The sequence below is a fragment of the Cryptomeria japonica genome, chromosome 1 (genome assembly GCF_030272615.1).
Source record: "Cryptomeria japonica chromosome 1, Sugi_1.0, whole genome shotgun sequence".
In the NCBI taxonomy this organism is placed as follows: Eukaryota; Viridiplantae; Streptophyta; class Pinopsida; order Cupressales; family Cupressaceae; genus Cryptomeria; species Cryptomeria japonica.
In genome coordinates this window covers 283,127,164-283,139,635 of record NC_081405.1, presented here as the reverse complement: position 1 = coordinate 283,139,635, position 12,472 = coordinate 283,127,164, and positions in this window count along the sequence as shown.

The window sequence follows — 12,472 nt, the reverse complement described above, 5'->3', positions numbered from 1 at the left end:
AGGCCTAATTGGTCCTAATCCTTGTAGCCCTATTTGAAGGCAAAAACCCAAATTAGTGAAATCGGTAAGGGGTTGAAGGCTTGAAACCTCTTGGGGGCACATGAATGGGTGGAACGACCATGAATGAGACTTTTTATAACCTTGCTAAGATCTTGGAAGGTGTGGAACAAGCCTAGCCCTTATTAACCATAGTAAGGGGTTATGAGTCTCATGAGTAGGTGAGACCTTAGGAGCAGCATTGCAACTCATTGGTGGGTGGATTGGGCAAGGTCAGGGGATTCCTTAAGCAAAGGAAGTCCTACAGACCCTAGGGTGTGTAGAGAACACCAGGTGATCCAAAGGAAAGGATCAAAGAGCATAGACTAGGCTAGTCTATCCCTAACCCCATCCCATCATATAAGACTAGCTTTATCTTCTTTAGAAAGGGTGGATCCAACAAACTCAAAAACTTGATCCTTAGTAATCCACTCTTCCTCTCTAGCAATTTGCCTAATTCTAATCAATTCTTCATATAATTCAAGTAATCCACTCTTCCTCTCTAGCAATTTGCCTAATTCTAATCAATTCTTCTAATAATTCAATCGGAATATCATTCTTAAACTGTTATGTAGAAACTTTTAATTTAACACAATACACTAGAAAAGTTTTAACTATAAAACTTTTATCTTCATCATTGGCCTCAATGTAACTATTTCCTACCTATTTTAGATTTTCTCCTTATGCAAGTGATTCAAACGAGCTCTCCACAATGAGTGGTTTCTTGTATTTCTTGGCCTTTGGCTTTCAGACATGTATCCGATATTTCTCAGGTTCATCTTCTTCTTCAGATTCAAGAATTATTGTTTTTGTCTTTGCTTCCTTTAGCTTCTTTGGGGAACTAGATGAGGGAATTTCCTTCATGGTCTTTTCTTTTGTAGAGGCTCCAAATGAGCCAACAAGTCTTCCGAAATGCCTATACTCTGTAACTTCTTCCTCAGCCAGATTTGCTTTAGCCATAGATTCTTGTACCACTTTCTTGACATTCTTCTCTTGGGTCTTCTTTGAGTGTTCCATGTGAACCTTCAAATATTTCTTAGCTATAGTACCGAACCGTTCTTGAGTTTTATCCACAGGGCTCTTCAATAGTACTTGAGTTGTGCCCTCAATCATTTCCTCAGTGACTTCATGTCCAAATGGCAAAATCTAGATTTTTCTTGGCATGACTTCTTCTGTGCAATGCTTATCAATTGTGAATACAAACATGATATCATCTTTGCATTTATCAACCATTTCATTAGGTATTCTTTGCCTTCTTTGCATATTAAGCTAGAAAATAGATAAATAAGTAGCAAGCATGTCATCTCTTGTAGTCTCATTGATGAACCCCCTCAACCTATCTGCAATTTGATGACCTACCAGTTTGGTTGTTCACCAAAGTAATCTTCCTTGATCTAGGACCTCTTGCAAAAAATAGAATAAGATAAATAGAGCTAGGGTTTCATACTTAAGTGGATGCTTCTTCTTGCACCGTGCTAGGTTTTCAAGAAATTATTGCTTCAAGATTTCACAGGTAATCAAAATCTTTATTGAGTTTGGCTACCTCATATACCATGTTTATTGTTATAGTTGAAATGGAATTATCCCTGTTTATAAAGTAAATTTTGTTTCCTATCATCATTGCTAGGCATTTTACTGTCGCATTCTCGACTTTATAAATAGACATAGAGAACCCATTAGGGGTTTCTCTTGTCAGATCCCTGACATCACTATTCTTGGTTGATTTCAAAGAAGGAATGTTTCCAGAATCACTCAACCTAGCAATAGACCTTATCACATCATTGGGGATGAGATGGGTCTAGTCTAACCACAAAAACTCATCATGAAATATGCTCATTGCTAATCTAACCCATTTTTCATCATAGCAAAAATTGAGAAAATAATTCCATGTATTCAATCTCTTATCAACAAGGGTTTTGAATTTGGGCTTTAATTGACCATCCTTTTCAATCATCTTCTCTATCCACAAATCCTGCATCTTCCCATGATGTCTAAATTCATCAAGCTTAACATGAATGAATGATCGGATGTCTTTAGCCAATACGACCCCAATAGGTATGCTCGAGAATGCACCAGCCATATCAACTTCCATCGCCTTATATGGAGTTTTCTCAAACTTTGGACAAGGCTTAGTTGTAGCATCAATAACAACTGGAGTGGCCATGGTCATAGATTCAACAAATTTTAATTCTTGATTGATTCACCGAAAAACCCTATATTGTACTCTGATCACTTTCAACATTGCCAATGCTTCTTCAATTCCTGGTGAAATAAGATTTGTTGAAGAGTTATCCTTTTATACTTTCAACCATTGCTTTGCATTAAAAGCTTATGAGTTGTCATCTACTTGCCTAGAATTGTGTAATGATATACCAGACTTTTGTGATGATTTATGACTTTGATATACTTAGCCGGACCTCCACACACTCTACTATGTTGGTACTATGACCTCACTTTCTTTGGCATGGGAGAAAGATATTTCTCTAATTACTCCCCTTGGGCCAAAGCCTCATGTCCTTCAATTTCCAGATGAAGTGCCTACACTAGAGCTAGGTGCATCCACAGACTCTTTCTTTCTCTAGATCCTTTTAATCTTTTCTCTCGCATCTTCTACATTGATTTTCATTGCTAGCTTATTTAGGACTTGAATTTCACTCCTTTTGCATTGCCTTGCCATGTGTTCAGATTTGTTTCAATTGTAACATCTAATATTTATCAAAGATTGTCTTGACCTGCACTAGTTATCTTTGTGTCCAAAAATATTGCATGTATAACATCTACCTCTAAAGTGATTGTATCTATTTTGATTTATGATTGAATTTATACATTGATTAGCTTTGTGACCATATTTATCACATGCATAACATCTACTAGAGAAAAAAATAGAATTTTGATTCATGTTGCTACTACATTCTATTGCCTCATGACCTACTTTATTTCTTTTATAACAAGAACCATTAAAGATAGTGTTTCTTTTACTTACCTACTACTCAACCGGTGACTTACCTTTATCTTCCTTGGTGGATTTATTGAACTTTATTTCTTTTTATCGGAAGTGAATCCTCCTTGTGATTTGTGTTGAGTTGTGAACTTTCACTGGTTTCATTTTTTGCATCATTTTTGGTTTCCAAGGGCTTCTTCGCATTTGTCATCTTATCAGACTTACCGGATTTAGGTTTGCTCTCTTGTTTCTTTGCTTTCTCTAGATCTACCTTTAGAGATGTTACCTCTTGTTTTAGCTTTTCACACTTTTTTTATTTGCATTTCACCATTTAGTTCAAATATTCCTTGGTCTTCTCATTATCTTGATTTTTGACTTTCAGATCTGCAATAGCGTTGTTTGCTCGCTTAAGCTCTTCACTAACTTCTTTATGCCTTATTTTAATTTTTTGGATCTTCTCTCTTAGCTTCTCAATGCATTCATTTGCCAGTTGGATATTTTCTTTCAGATCTTTGTTTTCATTTTCTACTTCCTCAAGATCCTCAAGAGAATTCCTAATATCTTCACTTAAATCCATAAGTTCAACTTTTTGGATCTCCTTCAAGTGGTTAAACTCTTTCAAAGTACTTAGCTTTGATACCAATTGTTGAATATCTGAAATACTGAGAGGGAAGGGGTGAATTAGTATTCCCTTGAACTTATTAAAACTTCTAACCAATCACATAACATAATTTAAATTTGGCAAAGGAAATTAATACAAAACACATAACATCAGATTTGTATGTGGTAAACCCACTATGGGAAAAACCACGAAGAGAGTGATATCTCAAGTATGATGCAATTTGTAACTGGTTACATAGGACAAGGGGTGGCTCACTTCCCAAATACAAAAAAGGCTCACTGCCAAAATACAAAATTAGACTGTTAGAGTTGCATTTGACATATGCATGAATTACACTTCCATTGAAGTACACAAAACTGCTTTTTGCATTCACTGTACATACACCACATAACAATATTCATGCCCACAAGGTTTTTCACATATACAATATGTACACAATAGTTATTTTTCAACAAGCATATCTCTAACTTGCAAAACTCATGATTATATATATCCACACCAAATATTCTGATAAGTCGGATCAACTTGAAAGGAGCGAGACCAATATATCCACATGAAACATCAAAATGTCTTCACAAGATGTCGACTTTAATCATGACCCCAAAACACTTTGTAGAACATGCCTCCAATATATCTAGATAGGACTAGATCCAAAATCTTCCATGTAGAATATGCCTTCATCATATCCAGATGGTACCGGACCCAAAATATCAGACCTCAAAACTGCATGAAGTAAATATACATAAAAAAATGCATAATAAAGAAATAATGTATACTAAAAAAAACCACCAAACCAAACCAAAACATACATGTCAGACCGAATCACATCAATGACATCAATGATAACAGGACAACAATAGTTTCACCTCTAACCATTGACCCAACTCTTAGGTCTGGATGCCAAACCTTGAGGTCTTTAAATAACATGATGTGCATGAGAACCGAGTAGTACCTGAAATGCAGGGAAGGACCTGCCTTGAGGTCATTGGGTGCCTTATGTAAATTCTCAGCTAACAGACTTGCATAATCAAAAGGTATGTTGTGGTCCCTATTCTAAATATCCATGCATAAGACCAACATCCAATTGAGGATAAATGGTTGAGCATCCACATCAAAAAATTGACACAGGGCAAAATATGTATCCTTGAAATAACCAACAAATAAATAAATATTGTATGGTTCTATGTCCCTTGGAGTAAGGGTCTCATGATCCCTTGTTAGGTGCCCTGGCCTGAAGGCTGGAATCCTACTCCTATAGAGCCCCTCATGAGATTTGTATTCTTTAGCCAATTCATCTGCACTCAATGACCAATCTGATCACTCATCTAGCATAAAGACACCTTTATTGTTTGTTTGTTTATTACAACCAGTCTCCCTCCATCTTTGGCAACAATTTTCCTTGCACCTTCTTTATAATTGTTGGAAATAGACCTTACCGGGTCAACGTTCACAAAAAACATTGGGAACAACTAGCTTTCCCAAGTTCAAATTCCAAATATTGCACACTAGAACTCACTCTTTTTTCTTATTATAACACCTTTTCTAGAGGCTAAAACCCCAGGGCTCCATTATAGGGTCTCTGCATGTAGCTATAAAATCAATTATAAATTCCTATGGCTTGGCATCGGCTTTGGCTCTCTTTTGAGTATTTTTTGACCCCAAAAGTTGAGCAATAATCTCATTAGGAAACTTCCTTTTGCCTTGGCTAGATGATTAAGCCATTTCTGGTTCTTAAGGTTTCTAGCTAACAAAAAATCAACCACACCTAAGGTTTCAAATCAAGCCTATTAATAGCAGTCAAAGAATGGTTATCCATGCCAAATTTAGTGGAAGAAGGTAAAACTAAAATCAGAGAACAATAGACGAGCACAAGAGTATTGATAGTTAGTATAGATATTAGTTAATAGAACCTAAGATAAAACCCTAGCATCCAAGAATTCACATCATGGAGTTGATAGAGAATGGTATAATTATCAAAATATGCTTTGTAAGATCAAAGTAGAATGATTTGATAAAACAATTGGCTTATAATGGTGGAATTAGATCATTAATTGTAAGTGCATAACTATTTGGTTGGCACGAACTAGTCGTTGCAATTCATATTTGCACGTTGTGATAGCAACATCTAATTACCTATTTCAAGTAGTGACCAATGAGAAAATAACACGTTAGATTGTAAATCCTCTTTGTACGGATACAAGCTTGTTAAGATCGATCCTTTTTCCTTAATTGTGCAACGATGTGTAAATCACAACCATCGATCTTTTCATTTCATGTCCACCATTTAGTTAGCTGTGAGCCTGTAGAGTTACCAGTTACAAGCAACTTCTGCTAATCACACAACAATGTGAGTGTTATTGTTTGTTGATCGAGCTTGATATAGACATCCTTTATTTATCTGATTAATATGGGCACAATGGGAATGAATGGCCCACCAAAGTGAAGGCTTGAACATTTTGAAGACTTCAATTGGTCCAGGTGTGATGATATGTCTATAGTGTGGGCCACCATGCCACATGCATGAGGTGGAGTTGCATAACTAAGATAAATACATATCTTTCGTTAATTGTGCAATCGTGCAAGGATATGAACCATTGATTGAAAACAAAGAATCTTGAGCCGAAAGACCAAAGACTTTGATTGTGGACTTAGCCTCAGTGAGAAAGTCATTCTTGTTGTGCAATAATGCACAAATATGTATTGTTGATGAAAGCACACCCACATGGTTAATAATATAGAGATAAAAGTGAAAGTTGACTAGTAAAGCTAACACAAGGGACCAGTTGTCAGGACATTGTAGGAGGCATAAGTTATGGTTTGGGGTTTAAGGCAAGATAGACAAGGCCTCCTATTCTCAGATACTAAAACAAGGAATGACATGTTATTGCAAACAAAAATTTGACCTCCCAACAACATCATTATGTCAACTTCCAAGGCCTCCTATTCTTAGATCCTAAAACGAGGAATGAAATGTTATTGCAAGCAAAAATTTGACCTCCCAACAACACCATTATGTCAATTTCCATGTTGCAACTATTTTTTACATAAAAAGTTATGTATTGAATCTTTGATTCCTAATCTATTAATATTAGGTGCTTTAGTTGGGTAACTAGAATGCTTGACATACTACCATAATTATTGTTATGACCTTGCAGTTTTGGGAGGATGTTGAGGACAATGTATTTGATCAATGACAAGTGTTTCAAGGTTGCTTGTGCTTTGGTGCATGGTACTCTTCATAATGACTTCATATAGATGGACCAGTTACACAATGTTTACTAGTTCAGTGACGATGTTCCTCTGCACTATCATGTAATGATTTATCTCTTCAAGAGATGTTGTAGGAAGGTTGTATATGGTATCCAATGTTTTTTCTTTGTCTGCATGATGTTTTGAGTTTCTCCTCAATGTTAAAGAGGTTAACAGTAAGCAATCTTGATGGTTATGTTGATAATTGGTTGACATGATGCGTTCCTTCATTTGTGGTTGATCCAAACCTATTTCATTGGTGTTACAAGATGTGGTATGATATATTTAGGTTTCAGTTATGTATTTTTTGATCCGCAACCTAATTTTATGGTTAATGTACATGTTTGGAGTTTAGCTATTTTGGGTCACATGTTACATTTGATAGGTCCTATTTGAGCTAACCTAAGTGATGTTTTTCTAGGATGGTGTGAAGGATATATAAGGAAGAAAAAATCAATTGTGGAGGTGTGAGATGGGATGAGAAGTATTGTGATGTGCATAATATATCAATGATATTTTAGACGATTATGAAGTTTGCTAGATCTATATGATAGAATAGTCCAAACTACAAGGAGGATTGCACTAATGATATTTGTCAGATGCTTCTGCTTATTAGGGTTTAGGCAGATTTAGAGCAAATACAAATTAACTACTATATGCAGATACAAACACAAAAAATGAAGGGAAATACATGAGATAGACAACACAAAGATTTAATGTGGTTCACCCAAGATGGGCTACATCCACAAAACATAGCCATCCAATCTTTTCTTATTACCTTTTAAATTATTACAACACCATTACAATGCCTTTTTTGCATTCCAACCACTTATAACAAGTAATTTTAGGGAAACACTCAAATTCAACTACTTTTAGGGTTTTTCAATGTTGGTTTTTTTTCTAAAAATGGTTAGAAAATAAAATAAAAAATTCCTCGGGGGCTACGCCCTCAAACCCCTGCTTTCTAAGGGGCTACAACCCTGAACCCTCACTTGGGGCCTGACTCAACTGCGAACCCCAGCTAGGATACATTACAAGTGTACAGTACTTGCAAGATCAGTCGCCACATATCAACAATCTCCCACTTTGAGACTAATCAAGATCCACACCAAACACTTCTTCAACAATTCACATTATGCATACTATTGTAATTTCATTTTACCTTTCTTTAGAGAAATTATCTTTAGATTGCAAGCATTGTATCTTGTCCTAGGGTATCCTGAAAGTCCATTTAAGGAGTAGTGAGATTCATTGACAATGAGCCTAAAGAAAATATATGAAAACTTGTTTCATATATTGTGAGTTAATCCTCACTGTGACTTTTCCCTCCTTGGATAATCCATGTAAAAAAATTGGTGTTCTTATGTTGTGGATGTTATGCTTCATTTCTATTTTTGCTAATTAGAGTTGATAGTTCTAAAAGTTAATAAATAGATAAAAAGTTATGTATGCTAATTCACCCTCCCTCTTAGCATTTGAGTGTGCTAAATATTAAAGAGATCACGAGGGGCAAGTTTATGTACCTGTTTCTCATGTTTTTAGTTATTTTGCTAATTTGGAGGTGTTATGATTTGATTTATTAAGAGTGTATGTTTGAGTACATTTATCGTGTATTTAAGCCAAATTTCATTTGACATAAGTCCTATCATCTTTCAATATATATTATAATTTTGCTTGCCTACTTAGAATAAAGGTTGAGAAAATTTAGAGGATGGCTAAAAAAGTATTGTAGATTGATGGAAGATTGGCAAGAAAAGACGTATTTAAGTGAAATTAGTGTTAGCTCTCAAAGAATATAGGAAGTATGGAAATAAAATATCTAAACATACATGATATTACTTTGGCTATAAATGGATCTTAAAGGCTCTAGAGAGTTCAAAATCTTGAAAAACATTAATTAAAAATAATATCTAATTTGACCACATAAAATAGAACAAATAGTGGAAATGTCTATACCTACATGATATTTTATTTAAAAATATTTTTTAATACTTGACAAATCTCCTATCTTCTACAACATTTGGATAGATTGGAATTTTGTGAAATATTTGATTGGTGGCCATGAAGATTTTTATAGAGTAGAGGGTACGTTTGTTAGCTAAATTTCCATCTAAAGATGACTTGTATATAATAAATAACCTTTAGTCCTCACTAGGAGCTACATAGGAAAAGATTGGGATGTTGAAGGGAGCAAGATATATGGTAATAAATTTATTAGTGACAAATTGATCTCATGGAATGATATCTTATATAAAATTAGATAGCACCTCTTAGAAAAAGACATTCTTTTTTGAAGAAGGTGTTGCATGATGTTAAGTTTTCTAAATACAACATATTTTCAATATAAAATCCTAAGTAATTTTAGAAAGTTGAATGATACTTATTAACAAGTGACTAAGGAAATATACAAGATGCTAAATAGCACTCATGAATATTTTTGTGACGATAAACTTGTTATGGAACTTCTTGTTTAAAAATTTATTATGGGCCATATTTAGTCTAAGTGTTTTGAAAAAAAATCATATTTTTGGTGGCTTTTTATTTTGAAGAAAATTGCTGTTCACATTATTCTTCAAAAAGTTGGAGTTAGTCTATACATATCTCCAATATGCAATATGAATGAATCTATCAAGAACACCCTTTTTAGTTTTTTATTTTTTGGGGGGGAACAAGATGAGATGGTATAAAAAATAATATAATTTTTTGATGTGAAATTATCTTTGGATTTGCTAAATATTTTGATTAAAAACTTAATTGGTTATTGTAAATTTTTTTGACTAAAATTATATAAGGGTTCTTATAAATGGATAGAAATGACAGTATTTCAGGGACAGAGAAGCTTTCTTATCAACGTTTGTATTAAATTCACATTTGCCTCTATTTTCTTATAGGTTACCTTAATATTGAAAATTACTAAAAGAAAACTCTATATTTTACTAGATTATGGTAAAGTTATATGTTACATAAATTAGATCTTGTTCATATTGAGTTATAACTCAATATAGATAGAAATGGTGGATGGTTGGATAAGACAATGAAAAAAAAGAAAATCTAATGAAACGTGAATTAACATATAATTTCAATGACGTTATTCTTATTGTTGACTCATTTAATTGAATATTCATATTAAATCTCCACTTAATCCACAACCACTTAATGCTATCAATCATGTTCCTTTTGCACCTACCCCTATAGAATTTGATAGTGGTGTTGAAATAAAGGAGATTCTCCTTTATTATTAGATGTTAATGTTAACACTAGTTTTGGCTAACATGTATATGCTTAATGTAATATATGTTGTGACATATATATTTGCAAGTGACTTTTAGGTAATGTGTGTACTTCAAATAGAATTTTGTATTCTAAATCTTAGCTATTTGTCTCAAAATTATTTTATAAATTACTGTCTTTAGTGTTGCAAATGTGTTGTTGATGAGTATGATTAGTTGTCATTGATATTAACATAATTGTAACATCCCCGTTCTACCCTTCCATTTTACCAAGTTTTAACCCACAAGTGAAAGAAATACATTGCCAAAATACAAGTAATAAAAATTCTTGTTTTCTTTTCAATTCAAGATACATAATTGAAATATATCTCTTTTCAATTTCATTCATCATGAAACATATACAATATCATATTCATAAACATGTGAATGCATTTACATCATCCTTTTCAAACTTCCATTTTCTTTAGGAATATTTGAATACAAATAAATCTTCTACTGAGTTTATAGAGTACATGAGTAATACAAAATGGTCCAGATGTCCTTCTTGGCATACATCCTCAAATATCAACTACCAACTACATGAGGAAGAGCATCACTCAAGCACGTTTCCACCCAACCAAGACTTGACAGTCCCCCATGCCTCTTCTAACTGAAGCACCCCAACCCTTCAAAGAGGAGTTTGGTCTGGTAACCTCATAATAATATAGCCTTATGAGCATAGTGGTGTGTCCTACATAACTAGAGCTACCATACATAGGCTACAACCTACATGTATGACATTCCCTATCTAGTATGTAAACCTGGATCACAATGAACCGATAGTGTAGATAGTGGCAACCTACATTACTTTGGCCAAAGAATTCATCACCTAGTACTTTGAGTGAGAGTCATATGTCCACCCACTTAATTGCTCTATTTGGTAAACTGACCATTAATTATATTCCCATACATTTCCCATAAGGTTAAATAGTATAATGACTATCTAGGTTTATTCTCATCCACGAATTATCCTAACCCAAAGATTAAACAAATCAATCATTCCTACATACTATGGATACACATCACACCATATCTCTTTCTTAGATATTACATACATATATGTAAATCTAATCATAAGAATTATTGAGTTTATATCAACTCAAGAATACATATCCTATAAGCAACTCAATTCCAATAATTTCTTTAATAAAGCACAATTCTAACTTATCAATCACATACATGAATCTATTCATAAGATTAACAAATTTCCATTACTTAAGAATATATGTACTCCAAGTAACACAATTCCTATCATAGCTTCAATTAAGCCTATGCAACATCATAATCTATATATAGCATATCAATATAAAAGAAAGGTAGAATCCCCATGCCTGGATTATAGCTACCATGCAATATCGATTCCTTCCTCCAATGACGCTATCTTTACAACATATCCACTAACATAGTAATTCTCAATCCTTCAACAATAGCAGCTAGACCACTCCCTCACAACTCTTGAACTATCATTTTCTCTCAATGAAGAACTACGAAACAAAGAACAATAAGCAAATGGAAAGAGATTATGGAGATGAAAAAATGAGATGAGATGAGAGAAAAATGTGAGCGATGATATGATCCCAAAAGATAAGATATGCTCCTCTATTTATACATAAAATTTGAGAGACTTAATTCTACAATTAATCTCTCTAGTTTGCCATATCTCTCTTACTTATTTCCACCATTAAGACTATGTGTCTACTCTCTAACTCCATGGTCGACACATAACAGTCCACCAAAATAATACTATGAATCATCATTCACTAAGTCAAAGTGATTAGTTATCATTAATTACTTACCTAAACCATTATACTTCTAACTCTAATCATCCCACAAATAGACTATGTCTTCATATTGTTTCCCTTATTTACTAGGTCAATGCCTAGTTGACCTATTCCCTTAATATAGGGTACCATTATTAATTGGTTGGCTTCCCATTTGAATGGGTCTAATGATTTACTCTTAATATAATACATCCCTTTAAATAGGGGGGTTGAGACCTACACGTGGCATTCCATATTGTATAGAACTTACCATATAATAGTAGTCCCCTTTACTTGGTCAGTGCTAAGTATAAGCCACTCCACTTTCCACATGGGTAGGTGGCAGTATTATATTCTACTATATTTCCTTAAGAATAGGGTACACATGACATTTTATTACTCCCACGACATTCATATCTCTCCCACATACTAGAAAAAGGTGGCAAGTTTTAATAACCATTGTGATGCAGAGCCCCAAGGAACAAAGGCTTCTCACACAAACTCAATGCACTAGACCCTCAACTAAGGTCTCAACATTCACATGGATTCTTCGACAATTCTGACAACAACATGAAAGGACTCCTCTACACTCTCC